Genomic DNA, 16967 nt, shown 5'->3' on the forward strand with positions numbered 1-16967 from the left:
ACTGCGGCGTTATTTCGCCTCTTCAAAACTTTCGCACCATGGTATACATTTAAACCTATTGTATCTCGGGGTTCTGGTTCTTCGATTAGTAATCCCCCCGACTTATATCCACACCGAGATATTCAGCAATCAAAGTAATAAATATACCACCTCCTATTATGCTATGCGGTCTCATCCCCCTAACCATAGCTGATAAATAATAACCCACACAATAAGGTATACTTACAGCGCTTTGTGGGTCTCGAATACACATGTGGTAAAACAAATCCTGTTCATTTACCTTTTCCTTGTTCTTACCTCGTTGTGTAATCGAATTGGCTAAAACCTATGAATTACTCTTAATTCAGCTCTATCTATATCCAAATAAGAGTAATTTCCCCCTTTAAATCGGTGATGGCTAGTCATTTGACTCCACACACCATGCGTATCAAAATTTTCGTCTATCTTCCTACCGTTCAATATCAACCCTCTACAATCGGCAGATGCTAACTCCTCAGGCGTATATATACGTAAAGCCTGAGCCATGTCTAGTAAAGACATGTGGCGCATCGAACCTCCTAACAAAAATCTAATAAAAGATCGATCGGTCAAACTAGCTACCCGATCATTTAATTCTATACTACACAACAATTCTTCACACCAAACTTTATATACAGGTCTACGCATGTTGAATAACCGTACCCAATCGTTAAACGTAGAATTACCATACCTCTGTGCAAGTAATTCCCTAATTGGCCCGGCCAATTCTACAGCTTCTAATGGTCCCCATTCTATGACCCTAGGTACTTCAACAGCTTTAGAATGAAGAGTATGCAAACCCCTTTGGTATTTTGGATAATCTATCCAAAGTCTGTCAAATCTCAGGTTCGGGTGCAAACCTTCCAAGTGCATATCAGAAAATGTCATGACTGGATGAGGTATATCTTGTTTGTAGTAGTTATCCACCTCCTGTTGTTCCGTATTCTCAGTAGGAGCATTGCGAGCTTGGGATGAAGATTTACCCCTTTCAGTCTGCAAAACACATCAAACACAATTTTTGTGCATCCAAATATGCATTAGTGTCAGCAAAATCATCAATCAAAATAATTACAATGACATGTTCAATTTATATCAAACATAAGCTCATTTTCACATTTTTATCAAATCTACACTTTTTCAAATAAGCATATACGAAAATGTTCACCAAGTTCATAAGCATTCAACTCAAATAACATGTCAAAATAATCATTACTAGCAATTAAACAAGTTTCAAATGGCATTATCTCTTAAAAATCAAGTTCATGAATTTTAGACTTGAAAAAGTCCACTTTAATTCTCAAAATCATGCTTAGGCTCAAAGTTTGGATCATTTAACTACCTAAACATGTTACACTACTTAATTTAGCAACAATTCATGACAAAAATCGGCCATAACCTGTTTATATCAAAAAGCCCCAAATTTGCTCAAGAACACAAACCCTAGATTACTCAAAATTTGAAGTTTAAGGTATCTAATCATGTTAAATAGCATCAATCTAGGTTATACAAGCATAATCCATAAACAATTTAAACATAATTACACTAAAAAGCATCAAAATCAAATTGGGTATAAAATTGCTCAAGAACACTAATTTTCGGATTAAATGGTGTTTAGGTGTAGAAATTTACCGTTTTTCTTGAGTAATTCCTTGATAGCATCCTTCTCAACATGATTTTAGTAAAAGATTTGATGATTAACGGTCAAAAATTGCGAATTTGGTGTGTGTTTTTCGGGTTATTTTCGCAGTATTTTTGTTTTTGTGGTGTGTGGACTGAGCTGATTAAGTTTTTTTTTCTTCTGGGTTTTGGTCCCTCCGCGAGTCGCGGTGTTTGACCCTTCAAACTCCGCGAGTCGCGGAGTTTGTATTTTTTTTTGTTTTTTTATATATATCTTATACTAATTAAAACAATTAAGTAATTAATTTTAAAATTTTGTTTCCCTTGTTATTTAGGACGAGGTCGTTTCGGATCGATGTCCTAGTCCGTACCTCGACAAAATTTTAAAATTTGTCTTTTTGTAGCGATTGTTTTAAAAGCTAAGATTTTTGGGTTTTTTTTTAATGTTTTTGGCATACTTTAATTCAATAAGATTAAAAATAATGATAATAAAAGTTCTCGTCCCTCCCTTAGGTAAAGCAATTTCGGTTCAACGACCTAGTCTTCAACTTACGACGAATTTTAAAAATCATATTTTTAACTTAATGAGATAGAGTAAATTTTTGTTTTTAAATTCACACCAACTTAAATTAAAAATACATAAAATTCAAAATTAATATTAAAAATTCACACTAAACTTAAAATTTAAAATGCATAAAATTAAAAATTCATATTTTAAAAATTAAAAATTCACACCAAACTTAATTTAAAAATTCATATTATAAAATCACACCAAACTTATATTATATTTTTCAAATATTTACAATTTTAAATATATTGTTTTTACAAAGTTTACAATATTAATTTAAGATTTATATATTAATTTTAAAAACATGGTAAAAATAAAATTAAAAATCTTTTTGGCTTTTATCCCACTTTAATCAATCAAATATTATCAAAAATATGCGCCCCTCTTTTCGGTAAAGTAATTTCGGTTCCAAGACCTAATTTAACTCATGACGAATTTTTGAAATATTTTGGGTTGATTGATTAAAGATATTTATACCTTAAGAATAAACGTTAAATTTCGCAGTGATGTAATAAATTTTTGTATGATATCAATAATTTCGGTCGCCAAACCTAATTTTATTCAATACCAATTTAATACTTTATAGCGAACAAATTAGCGTTTATTATCAAAAGGTTAAAAATAAAAATAAAAATAAAAACTGTACAGACTTACCTGTGAGATAGTATTCTTAGTTATACGATCTATCCCATTCATAAGATAGTCGGTTTAATTGGTTTTCCATGGCTACATAGGCGTAACCTCGAGCATTCAGTGTTTTTTCTTCTAAACATATGAACGGTCCGTCTCTGCATAAAGTAACAAATTCGGTATTTGAATAGGTTTGATTATTTGAACATTTACCTCCATGTGACCATTTTCCGCATTTGTGACATCTTTCTAGGTGTCGTGCTCTTCTTTTCGCTGCGGATTTTGATTTTCCTTTACCAAATTGTAACTTATTATCTTCGCATCTGGATTCTTTTCTTACTCCGTCCAATCTTTCTCTGATTACTGATACTATTTCACTCGGAAGTGTGTCATTATTACGTTTAGTGATCAAAGCGTGTAGCATTAGACCATGGTTTAGTTCACAGGCAGTCTTCATTTCTTAAAAAAATAAAAATTCAGAATGGGGGGAGAAGACTAGTTCTTTAGGGTCTGCTAGGGAAAGACCATTCGGGTTTCATTTTCGAGAACTACACGAAAACAGACAATCTAACTCTAACAGAAATACATATTATCCTTTAAAGACTTGATTCTCCCCACACTTAGTTAGCTGTGGTATCGAAATTGTGATTAACTTCATTGTCAACTTCCATTGGACTATCTATGTAGTGTTTAACTCTGTGACCATTAACTTTAAATTCAATCCCATTTGAATTTATTAATTCTATCGTTCCGTATGGGAAAACTCTTTTAACTATGAATGGTCCAGACCATCTTGATTTCAATTTTCCAGGAAATAGCTTGAATCGTGAATTGAAAAGAAGAACTCTGTCTCCTTCTTTAAATTCTTTTAAACTTCTGATTCTTTTATCATGCCATTTCTTCGTTCTTTCCTTATTGATTAACGAATTTTCGTATGCTTCATGTCTTAATTCTTCTAATTCGTTTAGTTGACTTAATCGTAGACGTCCAGCTTCATGCATATCAAGATTACATGTCTTCAAAGCCCAAAATGCTTTGTGTTCAATTTCTACTGGAAGATGACATGCTTTTCCATAAACAAGTCTAAAAGGTGTGGTTCCAATTGTAGTTTTGTAGGCTATTCTAAAAGCCCAGAGTGCATCCTCCAATTTAGTGGACCATTCCTTTGGATTTGATCCTATGGTTTTCTCTAGAATACGTTTTAAAGCTCGGTTGGTATTTTCAACTTGTCCACTTGTTTGTGGATGATAAGCAGTGGAGATTTTATGAGTTACTCCATATCTTTTAAGAATTTTCTCAAGTTGATTATTACAGAAATGAGTTCCCCGATCACTTATTAAAGCTTTCGGTGTTCCAAACCTTGCAAAAAGACGTTTTAAAAAGTTGACTACAACTCGTGCATCGTTAGTTGGGAGAGCTTGTGCTTCCGCCCATTTAGATACATAATCAATGGCTACGAGAATATAGAGATTATTATGAGATTTTGGAAATGGACCCATAAAGTCAATACCCCAAATGTCAAATACTTCACATACTTGGATGACATTTTGTGGCATTTCATCACGTTGACTTATTTTTCCAGCCCTTTGACATGCATCACAGGATTTGCAAAGAAGGTGTGCGTCTTTGTAAATTGTAGGCCAATAGAATCCAGCTTCATAAACTTTTCTTGCTGTTAATTGAGGCCCATAATGCCCTCCTGTTGGTCCTGCGTGACAATGGTTTAAAATTTTACTAGCTTCATCTCCAAATACACATCGGCGTATTATTCCATCGGGACAACTTTTAAACAGATGTGGATCTTCCCAGAAATAGTGTTTTATATCACTGAAGAATTTCTTTCGTTTTTGGTACGATAATCCTTTTTCAAGGAATCCACATACTAAATAGTTTGCATAGTCTGCAAACCATGGAATTTCATTATAATCTATCTTCAATAGATATTCATCAGGAAAGTTGTCTTGTATGGCCGATTCATTTAGAACTTCTAATTCGGGATTTTCAAGACGAGAAAGATGATCAGCGGCGAGATTTTCTGCTCCTTTTTTATCTCGGATTTCAATATCGAACTCTTGTAAGAGTAAGATCCAACGAATTAATCTTGGTTTGGCATCTTGTTTCGAAAATAGGTATCTAAGAGCAGAATGGTCGGTATAGACCACCGTTTTAGCTAGAACGAGATATGATCGAAATTTGTCAAAAGCAAAGACAATAGCAAGGAGTTCTTTTTCAGTAGTTGTGTAATTTGTTTGTGCTCCTTGTAACGTCTTACTAGCATAATATATAGGTTGAAATCGTTTTTCAATCCTTTGTCCTAAAACGGCTCCCATTGCAAAATCACTTGCATCGCACATTAGTTCAAATGGTAGATTCCAATTTGGTGTTATCATGATCGGCGCATTAGTGAGTTTCTCTTTAAGAATATTAAAAGATTTGATACATTCATCTAAAAAGATGAATGGAGCATCCTTTTCTAGGAGTTTATTCATAGGAGTGGCAATTTTAGAAAAATCTTTTATGAAACGTCGGTAAAAACCGGCATGCCCTAGAAAACTCCTAACTCCTCTAACATTGGTGGGATGTGGAAGTTTAGCAATTACATCTACTTTAGCTCTATCCACTTCAATTCCTTCCTTTGAGATTTTATGTCCAAGAACGATGCCTTCTTTAACCATGAAATGGCATTTCTCCCAATTAAGAACTAGATTTGATTGTTCGCATCTAATAAGCATTCGTTCCAGATTAACTAGACATGATTCAAATGTATCACTGAAGACTGAAAAGTCATCCATGAAAACTTCCATGCATTCTTCTATCATGTCATGAAAAATCGCCATCATACACCTTTGAAAGGTTGCAGGGGCGTTGCAAAGTCCAAATGGCATGCGTTTGTAAGCAAAAGTACCATAAGGGCACGTGAACGTGGTTTTCTCTTGGTCCTCGGGTGCTATTGGAATTTGAAAATATCCGGAAAATCCATCTAGAAAACAATAGTAACTATTTCCGGCTAATCTTTCCAACATTTGATCAATGAAAGGTAAGGGAAAGTGATCTTTTCTGGTGGCGTCATTTAATTTTCTATAATCAATACACACACGCCATCCTGTTACAGTCCTAGTAGGAATAAGCTCATTTTTCTCATTTGTAATGACAGTCATGCCACCCTTCTTAGGCACGCATTGAACTGGGCTTACCCATGGACTATCAGAAATTGGATAAATTAAACCTGCATCTAGTAGTTTAATAATTTCTTTCTTAACTACATCTTGCATATTCGGATTTAGTCTTCGTTGGCGTTGCACATACGTTTTATGACCTTCTTCCATAAGGATTTTATGTGTGCAATACGAAGGACTTATTCCTTTAATATCATGAATCTTCCATGCAATAGCTGGTTTATGAGCTTTCAACACAGAAATGAGTTGTGATTTCTCATTTTCAGTAAGAGAAGACGATATTATTACAGGTAATTCAGATTCACCATGTAAATAAGCGTATTCCAAATGGTTTGGAAGTGGCTTTAACTCTAATTTCGGAGGTTCTTCTATCGATGATTTATATCGATATCTGTCTTCTTCTTTTAGCATTTGAATTTCTTCTGTTGTTGGTTTATATCCATTAGCTATAAGTGTAGCTAACATTTCAACTTCATCAATTTGTTCTGTTCCTTCTCCTAAAGAACATTCTCCTATTCCTTGTAATTCTGGAAATTCTTCTAATAATTCTGCATGTGCATCTATAGTTTGAATATAATAACATATATCATCTGCAGATTGTGGTTGTTACATTGCTCTATCAACTGAAAAGGTAACATTCTCATCCTCTATACTTAGGGTCAATTTCTTACCAAACATGTCTATCATTGCTTTAGTCGTGTTTAAGAATGGTCTTCCTAATATGAGAGGAACTTGAGAATCTTCTTCCATGTCCAGAACAACAAAATCTACTGGAAATACTAAAGTACCAACTTTAACTAGCATGTTCTCCATTATCCCTCTAGGATATTTTATTGATCGATCGGCTAGTTATATGCTTATTCTTGTTGGTTTTAATTCTCCAAGGTCTAGTTTAGCGTATAGTGAATACGGCATTAGATTTATACTAGCACCTAAGTCTGCCAATGCTTCTATTGAACTAAGACTACCCAGAAAACATGGAATTGTGAAACTTCCTGGATCAGATAGTTTTTCTGGTATCTTATTCAACAGCACTGCTGAACAATTAGCATTCATAGTAACAGCAGAGAGTTCTTCCATTTTCTTTCTATTTGAGATTAGATCTTTCAAGAATTTAGCATATCTAGGCATTCCTGAAATCACATCAATGAAAGAAAGATTTACATTTATCTGTTTAAACATATCCAAGAATTTGGATTGCTCGGCTTCAAGTTTCTCTTTCTTCATTTTACTCGGGTAAGGAAGTGGTGGTTGGTATGGTTTAACATAAGGTTTATCCTTAGCTGTGTTATCTTCATTAACCTTCTCAACTACCGGTTTTTTTTCCTTATCTTGTTCAGGTTGTGGTTCTTGTGGAGTAGGAATAGTTTCATCAGAAGTTACAGGTATTTCAGGTGGTTTAAGTATTGTACCACTTCTTGTGGTAATGGCTTTAGCTGTTTCATTCCGGGGGTTAGCATTTGTATCACTAGGTAAACTTCCCGGTTTTCTTTCACCTATTAACCTAGCTAGGTTACTTGCTTCTTGTTCCAGATTTTGAATAGAAGCTTGTTGATTTCTAAATGCTTGAGCATTTTGTTCATTAGTTTGTTTTTGAGATGTGAAAAACTACGTTTGAGTTTCAACTAGCTTCGTCATCATATCTTCTAAATTCGGCTTTTTATCATCGGTTTGTTGTGGTGGTTTGTTTTGAAAATTAGGTCTTTGCTGATTGTTGGATACTTGTTGATTGCTAGGACCTTGTTGGTTGTTGTATGGAACATTTCTGTTATAATTCTGGTTTTGATTGTAAATCGGTCTTGGCGGTTGATAATTATTCTGATAATTATTTCCAGGCCTTTGGTTTATGTATAAAATATTCTCTCTTTGTTCCATTGTTAATTCAATACTGAGACAATCTTTTGTCAAATGTGGTCCTCCACACTGCTCACAACTAATTCGTATTGAGTGAATATCCTTAGTCATCTTTTCCATTCGTCTCTCGACATCATCTATCTTTGCGACAATGGAATCTAAGTCATGGCTAGAATCGGCTCTAGCTACTTTAGATGGTCTAACGATATCTTTTTCTTGGTGCCACTCATGTGAGTGGGAAGCAGTGTTATCAATAATTTTATAAGCATCAGTTTCGGTTTTCTTCATAATGGAACCACCAGCTGCTATATCGATGTCTTTTCTTGTAGTGATGTCGCATCCTTGGTAGAATATTTGTACTATTTGACAGGTATCTAAACCATGTTGCGGACATCCTCTTAATAACTTTCCAAATCTTGTCCACGCCTCATATAGAGTTTCATTTGGCTTCTGTGTAAACGTAACAATTTCTGCTTGAAGTCTTACGGCTTTAGATGTCGGAAAGAATTGTTTAAGAAATTTTTCAACTAAAACGTCCCATGTATCAATCGCCCCTTCAGGTAACGATTCTAACCAATCTTTGGCTTCTCCCTTTAAAGTCCAGGGAAATAACATGAGATATATCTGTTCATCTTCCACTTCTCTTATTTTAAATAGTGTGCAGATCCTATTAAAGGTACGAAGATGTTCATTTGGATCTTCCTTCGGTGCACCACTAAATTGGCATTGATTAGTCACCATGTGTAGAATTTGTCCTTTGATTTCATAATCTGGCGCATTAATGTCAGGATGAGTAATTGCGTGACCTTGGCCAGTGCGTTTAGCTCTCATTCGGTCTTCCATACTTAAAGGTTCCAGATTCTCCATAATTGAATTTGTTGAATCGGAATCACTAGAGGATTCTGATTTAATGGTTCGTTCCTCAACAATCTCCGTTTGAATGATTGGTGGTTCCGGAGGAAAATTTAATGGTTCAGGATCTATGAATCGTCCCTGAATATTCTCCGGATTCTCAATTGTGAGGTCGGGTTCAAAAAATGGATTATCGGAAATTTGAACTGGAGTACTTGGTCGACTGGATGAAGATTCTAAAGAAAAATCAACGGCGGTAATATTTGCTAAATGTCTTGATCTAGTTACAGGTGGTGAACGTACAAAAGGTGGTGAACGTCTTGCTCGGTGCATTCACTGAATATCCTATTAGTTTTTAAAAAGGAAAGAAAAATTATATAAGTTATCCAATTAATAGACTTTTCTGATTTTGCCCACGTTTCGAATAGCCAAAAGATGCAGCAGAGGGGCAGGATTCGTTTGGTCTCAATATAATTGAGGACTGTTTGGCTCCAATAACCCGGTCCACGTACAAATCCAACTATTACTACGAATCAGAAAATTTTGATGTCTATCAATTTAACCACTTAAAATAAATTTTCGTAATTTTAAGAAATTTAGATAAGAAGTAGAATAAAAAATCTATGTCCTAAAAACTAGAATAGCGAGAAATAAGAAAGAAAAAGAGCGTGTCGGAAAAAGATCGAAAAATAAAAATAAGAAAGAAAAAGAGTGACTTATAGAACTTAAAAACACTAGACTAACCCAACCTTATTACTATCACTAACTTAAAATTACAATCGCAAATTGAGATTACTAATTGGAATGATAATTGATACATAGGTAAAAGGTGTCTAAAAATATTAAAGTTTACAAGAAAAACTATATCCCAAATGGCAATAACTTAAAAAGAAACTAAAACTTAAAAAGGCATCGCAAAATTCTAAAGCACCTAAATCTTAGTCTAAAGAAAAGGAACTTAAGGGATTTTACGGCAAAGCCTAAAAATCTAGAAGTAAAAAATAACTATGGCAAAAAATATTTCTTAAAACTAAATACGAGCGAAAAATACAAATATTACGCTAAAACAATTAAAAAGGGACAAAATATAAAAATATACAAAAAGTTGTAAAAATTACAATTTTTATAAAAATATTATTTTTATATTATTTATTTTATTACACTATTAATTTTATATTTTAATTAAACTAATTTAACTAAATATATAAATTAAATAAAAAGAAACTTAAAACTAATTATAATAATAATAAGTAATTAGGGTTAATATTAATAATAATTAATAATTACCCCGTATTTAATGCCTGATTAGGGTTTCTGTCGGCGTGTCAGAGTGTCTCCGCGAGTCGCGGTATTCGTAGCTGCAAACTCCGTGAGTCGCGGGGTTCCAATTTTCAAATGACAGGTTGATTAAAATTCGACGCTTTTTTTTTTATATTCTGTTTTATATTTTCTGTTTAAATAAAAATATTTATATAATAAAAACTTATATTTAAAAACTAAAATAAAAATAGAACTACTTTATAATTTTAAAAATATCTTAAAAATAGATTTATATATATATTAATTTTTTTTATGTTTTAAATAAAAATATTTAAATAAAACTTATATTTTTATAAAATAAAAATAAAGAAACTTTATAAAACTAAAATATTTAACAAAATCTTAAAAAAAATATATACATTTTTGTTTTCTTTTTATATTTTCGAATAATTAAAAACGTATTTTTACAAAAGTGAATTTTAATAAAAGTAAACTAAAAATAAAAATCTATTTTTTCTTTTCTTTATTTAGCGTTGCGCTTCCGGCGTTTAAGCTAGATTGTTCCCTGGCAGCGGCGCCAAAAATAACTTGATGTCGTGCGAGGTGTATATAAAATAGCTTTATATTTTACAAGGAAATATTATTAAATACGATACAATTTTACACAAGATATTTATTTATTTATAGAATGGATATACTTAAACCTTTCTACAACACTTATAGGCAGTGTACCTAATCGTACAGTAGTGTAGTTTTTAGTAAGTCCGGTTCGTTTCACAGGGAAAATCTTTAAACAAAGCTTAACGCTATATTAGTTTTATTTTATAAAAATATAAATATATATATAAGTAATATTATTATTATAAAAGGGGATTTTTACCGTTTAATGACCAGTTTGTCGATTTTAAAACTTTAGTCGCAGTTAAAACCAAATGTAAAATATTAAATAAATAAAAGACTTAATTTAAAGCGTAAAGTAAATAACGATAATGAAATTGCGAATAATAAAAGTGCGATAAAATAAACTTGCGATAATTAAAAAGTGCAATTAAATACAATAACAATAAAAGTGCGATAATTAGAAGTGCAATTAAATATAAAATAAAGGAAATTAAATATGAAATAAAATAATTATGCTTATTTAAACTTCCGTAATCATGATGTTTGACGTGTTGATTTTAGTTTTATGCCCATGGGTTAATTGTCCTTTGTCCTAGATTATTTAATATGTCCGTTTGGTTTTTGTCCATAACAGTCCATCAGTCATAAATATAAAGTGCGAGTGTCCTCGTCAAATTATCCTTATACCCGAAGTTAAATATTTCAACTAATTGGGGAATTAAACTGTAACAAGATTTTAATACTTTGTTTAATAATTACACCAGGATGTCGACTGGGTGTAACCCAAGGTTTTAATACTTTGTTAACAATTATGCCAAGTGTCCTTGTACATAATTTCACCCCTGTTTTAATTATTCTAGTGGCTATTAATCCATTCCCGTGTCCGGTTAAATGAACGATTATTTGTACATATAAATACCCCGCCCATCGTGTCCGATCGAGTGTATATGGTAATTTATGGGTACGTCCAATTATAAATCTTTATATTAACATTAACAAACTATCATTTAGTTAAACAAATATAAAGCCCATTAATAGCCCATAGTCTAATTTCCACAAGTGTCGTTCTTTTGTCCAAACCCAATTATGGTACAAAGCCCAATTACCCAATTTTAGTAATTAGCCCAACATCATGATTACTTCGTTTTAAATAAGCATAATAATAACTTAGCTACGAGACATTAATGTAAAAAGGTTGAACATAACTTTCAATGATTAAAAATAGCGTAGCGTTACACGAACAAAATTTCGACTTACACCCTTACAACATTCGCTAACATACCCTTATTATTAGGATTTAAAATTAAAATTAAAATTAAAATATAAATTATATATATATATATATATATTTACGTATAGATAGATGGATGGATATATATTGATATTTTTTTACGATCAGAATGCGCGAGCTTTATAGGCAGTTTCAACATTTGGGGCTCCGCGACTCGCGGCCCTTTTCTTCTTCAAACTCCGCGAGTCGCGAAGTTCATTTTTACAGCTCATTCAGCCTTGGCTCTTTGTTTGCCGACGATTTTAAATAATAATATAATATATATAATTTTTAAGAATTATTTATATATTATATTATATTCATGTGCATAGTTGACTTGTAATTTTTAGTCCGTTGCGTCGAGCATTGAGAGTTGACTCTGGTCCCGGTTCCGGATTTTCGAACGTCCTTGCGTGCAATTTAATATCTTGTACTTTGCGTTTTGAATCTTGTACTCTTGTAATTTTGAGACGTTTCTTATCAATAATTGAACCTCTTTGATTGTATTTTGTACTTTTGAGCTTTTTGGTCGTTTGCGTCTTCAATTCGTCAAATCTGTCTTTTGTCTTCACCTTTTAATATTTAAACGAATATCACTTGTAAATAGAACAATTGCAACTAAAAGCTTGTCTTTCTTGGGGAATAATGCTGTAGTGACCCGAATTTTTCCATGTTTATATATATTAATTGAGATTGATATTTACATGATTAAATGTTTCCAACATGTTAAGCAATCAAACTTATTAAGACTTGATTAATTGAAATATGTTTCATATAGACAATTGACCACCCAAGTTGACCGGTGATTCACGAACGTTAAAACTTGTAAAAACTATATGATGACATATATATGGATATATATATAGTTAACATGATACTATGATAAGTAAACATATCATTAAGTATATTAACAATGAACTACATATGTAAAAACAAGACTACTAACTTAATGATTTTTAAACGAGACATATATGTAACGATTATCGTTGTAAAGACATTTAATGTATATATATCATATTAAGAGATATTCATACATGATAATATCATGATAATATAATAATTTAAAATCTCATTTGATATTATAAACATTGGGTTAACAACATTTAACAAGATCGTTAACCTAAAGGTTTCAAAACAACACTTACATGTAACGACTAACGATGACTTAACGACTCAGTTAAAATGTATATACATGTAGTGTTTTAATATGTATTTATACACTTTTGAAAGACTTCAATACACTTATCAAAATACTTCTACTTAACAAAAATGCTTACAATTACATCCGCTTTCAGTTTCATCAACAATTCTACTTGTATGCACCCGTATTCGTACTCGTACAATACACAGCTTTTAGATGTATGTACTATTGGTATATACACTCCAATGATCAGCTCTTAGCAGCCCATGTGAGTCACCTAACACATGTGGGAACCATCATTTGGAAACTAGCATAAAATATCTCATAAAATTACAAAAATATGAGTAATCATTCATGACTTATTTATATGAAAACAAAATTACATATCCTTTATATCTAATCCATACACCAACGACCAAAAACACCTACAAACACTTTAATTCTTCAATTTTCTTTATCTAATTGATCTCTCTCAAGTTCTATCTTCAAGTTCTAAGTGTTCTTCATATATTCTACAAGTTCTAGTTACATAAAATCAAGAATACTTTCAAGTTTGCTAGCTCACTTCCAATCTTGTAAGGTGATCATCCAACCTCAAGAAATCTTTGTTTCTTATAGTAGGTTATCATTCTAATACGAGGTAATAATCATATTCAAACTTTGGTTCAATTTCTATAACTATAACAATCTTATTTCAAGTGATGATCTTACTTGAACTTGTTTTCGTGTCTTGATTCTGCTTCAAGAACTTCGAGCCATCCAAGGATCCGTTGAAGCTAGATACATTTTTCTCTTTTCCAGTAGGTTTATCCAAGGAACTTAAGGTAGTAATGATGTTCATAACATCATTCGATTCATACATATAAAGCTATCTTATTCGAAGGTTTAAACTTGTAATCACTAGAACATAGTTTAGTTAATTCTAAACTTGTTCGCAAACAAAAGTTAATCCTTCTAACTTGACTTTTAAAATCAACTAAACACATGTTCTATATCTATATGATATGCTAACTTAATGATTTAAAACCTGGAAACACGAAAAACACCGTAAAACCGGAATTACGCCGTCGTAGTAACACCGCGGGCTGTTTTGGGTTAGTTAATTAAAAACTATGATAAACTTTGATTTAAAAGTTGTTATTCTAAGAAAATGATTTTTATTATGAACATGAAACTATATCCAAAAATTATGATTAAACTGAAAGTGGAAGTATGTTTTCTAAAATGGTCATCTAGACGTCGTTCTTTCGACTGAAATGACTACCTTTACAAAAACGACTTGTATCTTATTTTTATGACTATAAACCTATACTTTTTCTGTTTAGATTCATAAAATAGAGTTCAATATGAAACCATAGCAATTTGATTCACTCAAAACGGATTTAAAATGAAGAAGTTATGGGTAAAACAAGATTGGATAATTTTTCTCATTTTAGCTACGTGAAAATTGGTAACAAATCTATTCCAACCATAACTTAATCAACTTGTATTGTATATTATGTAATCTTGAGATACCATAGACACGTATACAATGTTTCGACCTATCATGTCGACACATCTATATATATTTCGGAACAACCATAGACACTCTATATGTGAATGTTGGAGTTAGCTATACAGGGTTGAGGTTGATTCCAAAATATATATAGTTTGAGTTGTGATCAATACTGAGATACGTATACACTGGGTCATGAATTGATTCAAGATAATATTTATCGATTTATTTATGTACATCTAACTGTGGACAACTAGTTGTAGGTTACTAACGAGGACAGCTGACTTAATAAACTTAAAACATCAAAATATATTAAAAATGTTGTAAATATATTTTGAACATACTTTGATATATATGTATATATTGTTATAGGTTCGTGAATCAACCAGTGGCCAAGTCTTACTTCTCGACGAAGTAAAAATCTGTGAAAGTGAGTTATAGTCCCACTTTTAAAATCTAATATTTTTAGGATGAGAATACATGCAGGTTTTATAAATGATTTACAAAATAGACACAAGTACGTGAAACTACATTGTATGGTTGAATTATCGAAATCGAATATGACCCTTTTTATTAAGTCTGGTAATCTAAGAATTAGGGAACAGACACCCTAATTGACGCGAATCCTAAAGATAGATCTATTGGGCCTAACAAACCCCATCTAAAGTACCGGATGCTTTAGTACTTCGAAATTTATATCATATCCGAAGGGTGTCCCGGAATGATGGGGATATTCTTATATATGCATCTTGTTAATGTCGGTTACCAGGTGTTCACCATATGAATGATTTTTATCTCTATGTATGGGATGTGTATTGAAATATGAAATCTTGTGATCTATTATTATGATTTGATATATATAGGTTAAACCTATAACTCACCAACATTTTTGTTTAGCCAACTCCCACCTTCACATATAGAGTGTCTACGGTTGTTAACAAACTTATATAAATTAGACCTTAATCTTTATATACATAACCACCCATTTGAAGAAGTTTACTTTCAACCTTTTGATCTAACTCCACCACTCTTTGATTCCAAGATTATTTCTTATCTTTTGCAGTAACTTTGTCCAAGTAACTTGAGGTAGTAACCTTGTTCATAATCTTATTCAATTCATATTCATATAGCTATCTTATTTTGTGGTATAAAATTTTAACAACAAGAACATAGTTTGAATGATTTCAAACTTATTCGCAAACTAAATAGATCCTTCTAACTTGACTTTTAAAACACTTCAAGACCTGTAATATATCATAATGATATGCTAACCTAACAAGATATAACTTGGTTTTACAAAGAACATCTTAAAAACTGAATCTACGTCGTCGGAGTGCAACCGGGGGCTGTTTTGGGTTGGATAATTAAAAACCATCTTGAACTTTGAATTGGAAGTTCATGTTCTGGAAAAATGATATTTCTTATGAATATGTTAACACATAAAAATTTCATGGTTTCACTCAAAGTGTAAGTATTTTTATAAAAATGATCATTAAATGTTGTTTTTATGATGGAAAATGGTCACTTTCATAAATTTCACCAAAGTTTGACCTATAACCTATGATTTTGAATACAAACTAAGGTATTTTCAGTTCATATTCTTAAAATTTGACTCGATCCAAGGAAGTGGCAAGTTGAACCAACAAAAACGGTGTTGTAATGAAGAAACTACGACTAAAACAAGATTGGGTATCCGAAGCTAGTTTAGCTACGAAAATATTTGGAGAAAAAGTAAATTAATCATATCTTTTCTAATTAATATGATATTTTATATATAATTACTTATGATTTGATTTTATATATTTCAGGACCACCCGTAAACAACACGAGAAGATTAATCATAAGACCTCATGATTGTACGCAACACGTCATTTGACAACACAGTACTTTATGTACGCAACACGTCATTTGACAACATGGTACCATGGGTCGAGATTAATTCTGATCAATACAAATACGATGGGGTCCGTTTTAAGCATGTTTATTCTCAGGTGATTATTAGGAGCTTCCGTTGTCGCATACATAAATAAGGACGAGATTTGGAGTCCATGCTTGTATGATATTGTGTAAAAACTGCATTCAAGAAACTTATTTTGTTGTAACATATTTGTATTGTAAACCATTATGTAATGGTCGTGTGTAAACAGGATATTTTAGATTATCATTATTTGATAATCTACGTAAAGCTTTTTAAACCTTTATTGATGAAATAAAGGTTATGGTTTGTTTTAAAATGAATGCAGTCTTTGAAAAACGTCTCATATAGAGGTCAAAACCTCGCAACGAAATCAATTAATATGGAACGTTTTTAATCAATAAGAACGGGACATTTCAGTTGGTATCCGAGCGTTGGTCTTAGAGAACCAGAATTTTGCATTAGTGTGTCTTATCGAGTTTGTTAGGATGCAATAGTGAGTCTGGACTGTAGTGACCCGAACTTTTCCATGTTTATATATATTAATTGA

Source organism: Rutidosis leptorrhynchoides, chromosome 6 (assembly GCF_046630445.1).
Source record: "Rutidosis leptorrhynchoides isolate AG116_Rl617_1_P2 chromosome 6, CSIRO_AGI_Rlap_v1, whole genome shotgun sequence".
NCBI lineage: Eukaryota > Viridiplantae > Streptophyta > Magnoliopsida > Asterales > Asteraceae > Rutidosis > Rutidosis leptorrhynchoides.